We start from the raw sequence: 7,950 nt of genomic DNA, 5'->3' as shown, positions 1-7,950 counted from the left end.
GCGTGTTGGATTTTATTTCCTACAATTCATACAGTCCGCTTACGGTGCGGTTTAATGAATCCCAACAAAAATCTCTTCGAGAAAAGTGTGACGCAGTCTTTAGTTCAATTTCAAGTTCAATTTTAGTTCAAACAAGCTGGCTTAGTTTTTCTCATCATCTGCCAAATAATTTTTACCAAAAAAAAATTTGACTGGAAACAACCAAAATTTTACCAAAAAAATCTGCGTCGCAAAGTGGCAAATGTTCAGGAACAGATCAGCAAGAAAATTTATCTGCTGCATGCGACGCAGATTTTTTTGGTAAAATTTTGGTTGTTTCCAGTCAAATTTTTTTTTGGTAAAAATTATTTGGCAGATGATGAGAAAAACTAAGCCAGCTTGTTTGAACTAAAATTGGGTGTAAAATTTAATTTTTGCGTAACGAAGCTGAAAGCGTCAACTCTAGCGATATCATTCATTTTAGAAATTGTATTTCAAAGACTGCGTCACACTGTTCTCGAAGAGATTTTTGTTGAGATATCAGTCGTTTTAGAAGTGTAGTCAACACTGCTTTTTATAACAGTTTATAGTTTTAATTCAAAAATTTTACGAAAATCGAAAATTTGACGAAATTTGACGAAACTCGAAAATTTGACGAAATTTGACGAAATTCAAAAATTTGACGAAATTTGACGAAATTCAAAAATTTGACGAAATTTGAAAATTTGACGAAATTCAAAAATTTGACGAAATTTGAAAATTTGACGAAATTTGAAAATTTGACGAAATTCGAAAATTTGTCGAAATTTGACGAAATTCGAAAGTTTGACGAAATTTGAAAATTTGACGAAATTCAAAAATTTGACGAAATTTGAAAATTTGATGAAATTCGAAAATTTGACGAAATTTGACGAAATTCGAAAATTTGACGAAAATCGAAAATTTGACGAAATTCCAAAATCTGACGAAATTCAGAAAATTTGACGAAAATCGAAAATTTGACGAAAGTAATTCTCTATCTGCCACCATTCAAGAAATATCTCCAAAACCCCAATTGACCCACCCATTTCCAACTTTCGACATTTTTCACATATGCCCCTCGATTCTACTCGTAAAACTCTGAGACTTTGCCGAAGAAAGTAATTCTCTATCTCTCATAACCCAAAAAAATATTAGTCCTTTCATCCTACGCTCGAGTAGCTCAAAATTTGGTCACTCTAATCACTCTAGCTCAAACGAATCTGCCCCGATTTCGTAATTATTTTTTTGTTCGAATCATGTTACGAATACCTTTCATTTGATGGGTCGCACGCCTCTGTAGGTTTCAATACAGCGTTCCCGACCCTCGAAAACCACACTCAGAAACCACTTCGAAGCCAATAAAACAAAATTCTGGTTTTTCCTGGGGTAATGGCGTATCACATTTTCATTTTTATGCCCGCCCTGAGGTTCCTGCAAAATTTCATGGAGATTGGCTGACTAGTTTCCGAGATCGACCGTCGATAGATAGACATATAGACAGATAAACAGATAGATAGAAACATACAGAGTAAGTTGAAAGATTTTGATTGTTTGGGAAAAGTCAATTTGGTGCATTTTCTATCAAAATGACCAACTTCAAAACGATGTATCTCCGCCAATTTTAAAGTTGCATAGTCTTGTGATAGCTCGTTTTGCTCGTATTTGAAGCGCGAATAAGATAGAATAGGATTTGTGGTGATACAGGCCAAAGGAAAGAAACTTAAATTCTCGCATATATATAGTTGCCGCGTCTCAAAAAAATTTCTTCGTTCTTTTTTTGGAAGTTAGACTGCGTCAAGTCCTCCGCTATCGCTCCGGACATGATTTTAACTGAGCATTTCGATATTAAAATTTCAGGCACTATCGATTGAAACCACAACCAGTTATCCACCACTCTCTCTGTAGACCGGATGGGCTATGCACCAATGTCACCGACGGTACGGATGAAAATAAAAAAAATTGTGGAACCTTGTTTAGGGCTGCGAGCTGACTAATAATATCCAAAAATATCAAAAGTGCATCGAAATGCTCAGTTAAAATTCATTCAACCGCACCGTGGCGCTCTACAAAACTCCAGCCTAAACAAGGCTAATCACAAAAACAAGCGCGTGGCGGTGAAGAAGGCATGTGGCAACATAGCGAGCGTCTGCCTTCCTCATCGCCACACACTTGTCGTCGTTGCTTTTGCAATACGGGCAAACTCTAATTTCGATGCGTTTTCAATTTTTTTTCACAATTCGAAACGATAAACTTTCAACATCTGGAGAGAGATTTCGGCTGATTTTCTCTATTCTCTTCTCTATACTCTACCATCAAATCTGTGCACAGAAATTGCACAAAATGTGTATGTAATGTGCACAAATATTTATGTGCACATTACATACACATTTTGTGCAACTTCTGTGCACAGATTAGATGGTAGAAAATAGAGAAGAGAATAGAGAAATGCAGCCGTAATCTCTCTCCAGTTAATACCAACTTTGGAGTTGTATTTAAGTTCAAATTCAACGACAGTAAATTTGCCGTTAAGGCACCCAAAAACAATCCATTGGATGAGGAGGTGGAGGCATTGTTGGTCGTCGGGGACCATGCAAATATTGCAAAACTGATTGGCATTAGTCTACTTCATCCAACAATGTTTGTCATGCCGTACTTTGCCAGCGGCAGCCTTCAGTCGTGCACTGATAGTGGCACTTTCGTCGAATGGAGGGACTTATTGCAAATATTTAAAAACATCGCCTGATGGTATGAAATACCTCGTGTCGATCAGTATGGTCCACTGAGACCTAGCACCGAGGAACATACTAATTGACGAAACAGGGACGGGCAAAACACAAACACCGATTTCGGTCTTGCTAGATTGGTTGACAACGATTCAGTATTTATGTCGGACGGATTCGAAGTGCTTCATTTCAGGTTGCTCGCAAACGTATTTTCACAGTCAAGTGATGTTTGGGCATTTGGCCTTTTAATATTGGAAACTCCAGATACAAGTAATGCCCACCGGCGACAATAATGCGTTGCCACTGTAAGTGGTTTTTGTCCGATACACACTTTCTCATTCGAGTGGGGATTTTGGAATGGGAAGGAAAACAATGTGTAAAAACTCAAAAACGTAAAAGTGCCTGTGCTGTTGAATGAGTATGAGTAAGAGTGGGTGTCGAAGGATAAAAATTTTATTTGCTTAGAACTATGTTTTATGGCCAACTAACTTAGTGATCGTCTGCCTTCCTCACCGCCACGCGTTTTTTTCTTTCCAGAACCACAATACCCTTCACATCCCACTCATCTGTTTTATTTTAATAACTGTGCTCCAATTAAAGGTTACAAAAACTAGCGCGTGGCGATGAGGAAGGCAGACGCTCGCTATGTTGCCACATGTTCCTTTGCCGCGTGTAGATTGGATTCATTTTGTCGATTTTTCGTGGTTTTTTTTCTAGATTTACAATGACGAAGCCAAATCGCTACGTTAAACGTAAAAACGCTAAAATGACCCAAGGAATGATAAATTGGCAGAAAAATGAAAAAAAGAAACGTGCTGTCAATCTTTCAACATTAAAGAAAGTGTCAGTGGTTCTACACCGCCTTGAATGTTTCCCGCCACCAGAAAACTATCTGCCGGGAGACACCAACACTGCCAACGTCGATCCATTGCTTTTTGTGGCAGTTGAAATGAAAGAGGACCCGGACTTGGTTTCCGTGAAGATAGAAGATGAGACGGAGAGCCACCCCAAAAAGAAGCCGCCACTGATCGAAGGATTCAATTTGGAGTCCGAACTTCTTTCGGACACTGAGGACTACTATTTGTACGTTGAAAATAATTAAAAAAAAAGATGGCTGCCAAATGGAAAATTGTCAAATTTTTCTAAGTGGAATCACCGTTTAGGTTTTGACAATTTTCAAGTCCGCTTTCAACGTCCTCGTCGTGGCAGCTGGAAACGATAGCAAAGTGATTGAAATTGCCGCTTTGCTATCGGCTAACAGAAACGGGCTTAAATAAAAATCAAATTCTACTTAACTTATATCAAAATTTCATAGCGATCGGAGCACTTTTAGTGAAAAACCTTTAAAAGTAGATAACTTCACAAACGTCGAAGCCTGTTTATCTCTGCAAATTTTTTTTGCAGACGAAAGAAAGCTTGTTGACTTTATTTGCATTGTTAAATGTTCCTCACCGCCACGCGCTAGTTTTTGTAACCTTTAATTGGAGCACAGTTATTAAAATAAAACAGATGAGTGGGATGTGACGGCATGTGGCAACATAGCGGGCGTCTGCCTTCCTCACCGCCACACGCTTGTCGTCGTTGCTTTTGCAATACTATAATATCGATGCGTTTTCAATTTAAACTCCAATTCAAAACGTTCAACATCAGTTGATACCAATTTAATGGAATGGATTGGTGAAGGCAACTTTGGAGTCGCATTTAAGGTGAATTTGGACGATAAAATATTTGCGATTAAGGCACCCAAAGAAAATTAATTGGATGAGAAGGTGGAGGCTTTGTTGGTAGTCGGAGACCACGTGAATATTGCAAAACTGATTGGCATCAGTCTACTTCATCCAAACAATGTTTGTCATGCCGTACTTTGCCAACGGTAGCCTTCAGTCGTGCACTGATAGTGGCACTTTCGTCGAATGGAGTGACCTATTGCAAATATTCAATAACGTCGCTGATGGTATGAAATACCTCGTGTCGATCAGTATGGTTCACTGAGACCTAGCACCGAGGAACATACTAATTGACGAAACAGGGACGGCCAAAATACAAAATATGCGATTTCGGTCTTGCCAGGCAGGTTGACAACGATTCAGTATTTATGTCGGACGGATGCGAAGTACTTCGTTTCAGGTTGCTCGCAATCGTGCGCGTATTTTCACAGAACAAGTGATGTTTGGGCATTCGCTTCATTTGAAACCCCAGATACAAGTAATGTCCACCGGTACGGCGACAAACACCACTGAGATCAGCAATAGCGCTTCTACCTTGGAAATCATCGGTGGAGAGTTACCCGGCTCCGTCGAACGACATAGAGAAATCAGCAACACTTCGCTAAAAGCGAATCCAATCTGCCACTCCCGAAAAAAAAAAAAAAAACAGAAAAATCACAATGGCACCGCCGGAAGCTGAAGTACAAGTAGAAGTCAAGTACCTTGTGAGACTCGTTCCGGACAAAGCCGCCGTTCGTCTCTTTTCGAAAACGCATGGCGAATTGATCGGCAATAGCGTGATGAAAGACCTGAAAAAAGTCAACAATGCGGATGTTAAATTCGAATTTTGTAAGTTCGAGTGGGACCGTTTTTTTTCCTTCGGTATAACCAACGAGGCAGTCGTTCAACTGAAGGCATTAGGCTTTATATCGTACTACTCTAACGGACGGATCAGAATCTCTATCTGTACGAAACAAGGCAACGAATAATGGACTTGAATAAGAAATCTCTTTGTCGCATCGCTTAGTTTCAGGAAGTTTCTTCAATAAAATTTCAATTCGAATCTGCCCAGAGTTATTATTCATTCAATTGGCATCGACAGTATCGCTTCGAGTTCCGACAAAATTGATAGGCAAACGGTCAGACGTAACTGATTTAGATATGATCTCGAAAATAAATAAACAAAGACACGGCGGGTTGCAGATGTAACAGTAAACGCTAAAGAATTATCATCCAAGGGACGTGCTGCATTTGTCAATGAAAACTAGTATGTACCAAAACACGTTTTCAATGTCTCGTTTGTTTTCAGCATTAGCGTTCGCTGTCTGCTTATATTTATACTCAACAAAGAAACTTCTGAATGGTCGATCTCGATGAAAAATGGTTGACAGACGTATGTGAGCGTCGAAAATCAAATTGGTAGAACAATTAAACCGTAGAGAAAAAATAGTTTTGATTTTTGAATAAATCGACGTTCGCTATACTCTTGACTATAATTGCGCCTTAGCCACCGCCGCCGTTTAATTTCCTGCTTTTTCTTTTCTTTTAATACTGAATCCGGGCCGTAACCACTGACGGAGCGATTTTATTTTGTTTTAATTCTGTGCATCACAGTCGCCGTTACTTTTTGTTTAACTTTATTTCACATGATTTTCAGTATTTTTAGCCCCGTACGAAGTACAAAGGGGCTTATAGGATTACGATGCCGTGTGTAATTGATGGAATTCGAAGCAGACGGTAAGGGCAAAGTGTTTGCCTATGTTCATAGATGACGAATCCGCAATACAAATTTTGTCTGTCCGTCTGTCCTTCTGTCCGTCACGTCGATATCTTGAGTAAATCAAATCCGATTTCAAAAATTTTTTTTTTACTATGTCGATACCGATCCAGGAAAAAACAGTTTATTAAAATCGGGTGAATGGCCCGTGAGTTAGGGCCCTAGAAGTGAAAGGCTACTCGGCCCTAAGTGTATTTTGCATATAACTCGAGTAAATTTCATCCGTTTTTCCTAATTTTTGTTTCATTTAAAAGGTAATTGAACATCGAATAGAATATTGTTGAAAAAAAAATTAAAATTTGGTTCCTTGGACAAAGGCCGCTCCACGGCCCTAAGTGTGTTTTGCATATAACTTGAGTAAATTTGATCCGATTTTCCTAATTTTTGTTTCATTTGAAAGGTAATCGAACGAGGAATAGAATGTTGTTGAAAAAAAAAAATTGGGTCCTTGGACTAAGGCCGCTACTCGGCCCTAAGTGTATTTTGCATATAACTCGAGTAAATTTCATCCGTTTTTCCTAATTTTTGTTTCATTTAAAAGGTAATTGAACATCGAATAGAATGTTGTTGAAAAAAAAATTAAAATTTGGTTCCTTGGACAAAGGCCGCTCCACGGCCCTAAGTGTGTTTTGCATATAACTCGAGTAAATTTGATCCGATTTTCCTAAATTTTGTTTCATTTGAAAGGTAATCGAACACCAAATAGAATGTTGTTGGAAAAAAAATTAAATTTGGGTCCTTGGACTAAGCCCGCTACTCGGCCCTAAGTGTATTTTGCATATATCTCGAGTAAATTTCGACCGATTTTCCTAATTTTTGTTTCATTTGAAAGGTAATCGAACGCCGAATAGAATGTTGTTGAAAAAAATTAAATTTGGGTCCTTGGACTGAGGCCGCTCCTCGGCCCTAAGTGTATTTTGCATATAACTCGAGTAAATTTGATCCGATTTTCCTAAATTTTGTTTCATTTGAAAGGTAATCGAACGAGGAATAGAATGTTGTTGAAAAATTAAATTTGGGTCCTTGGACTAAGGCCGCTACTCGGCCCTAAGTGTATTTTGCATATAACTCGAGTAAATTTGATCCGATTTTCCTAAATTTTGTTTCATTTGAAAGGTAATCGAACGAGGAATAGAATGTTGTTGAAAAATTAAATTTGGGTCCTTGGACTAAGGCCGCTACTCGGCCCTAAGTGTATTTTGCATATAACTCGAGTAAATTTCATCCGTTTTTCCTAATTTTTGTTTCATTTAAAAGGTAATTGAACATCGAATAGAATGTTGTTGAAAAAAAAAAAAATTTGGTTCCTTGGACAAAGGCCGCTCCACGGCCCTAAGTGTGTTTTGCATATAACTCGAGTAAATTTGATCCGTTTTTCGTAATTTTTGTTTCATTTGAAAGGTAATCGAACACCAAATAGAATGTTGTTGGAAAAAAAATTAAATTTGGGTCCTTGGACTAAGCCCGCTACTCGGCCCTAAGTGTATTTTGCATATATCTCGAGTAAATTTCGACCGATTTTCCTAATTTTTGTTTCATTTGGAAGGTAATCGAAGGCCGAATATAATGCTGTTGAAAAAAATTAAATTTGGGTCCTTGGACTGAGACCGCTCCTCGGCCCTAAGTGTATTTTGCATATATCTCGAGTAAATTTCGACCGATTTTCCTAATTTTTGTTTCATTTGGAAGGTAATCGAAGGCCGAATATAATGCTGTTGAAAAAAATTAAATTTGGGTCCTTGGA

The sequence above is a fragment of the Bradysia coprophila genome, unplaced genomic scaffold (genome assembly GCF_014529535.1).
Source record: "Bradysia coprophila strain Holo2 unplaced genomic scaffold, BU_Bcop_v1 contig_232, whole genome shotgun sequence".
NCBI lineage: Eukaryota > Metazoa > Arthropoda > Insecta > Diptera > Sciaridae > Bradysia > Bradysia coprophila.
Note: the sequence above shows the minus strand (reverse complement) of the source record.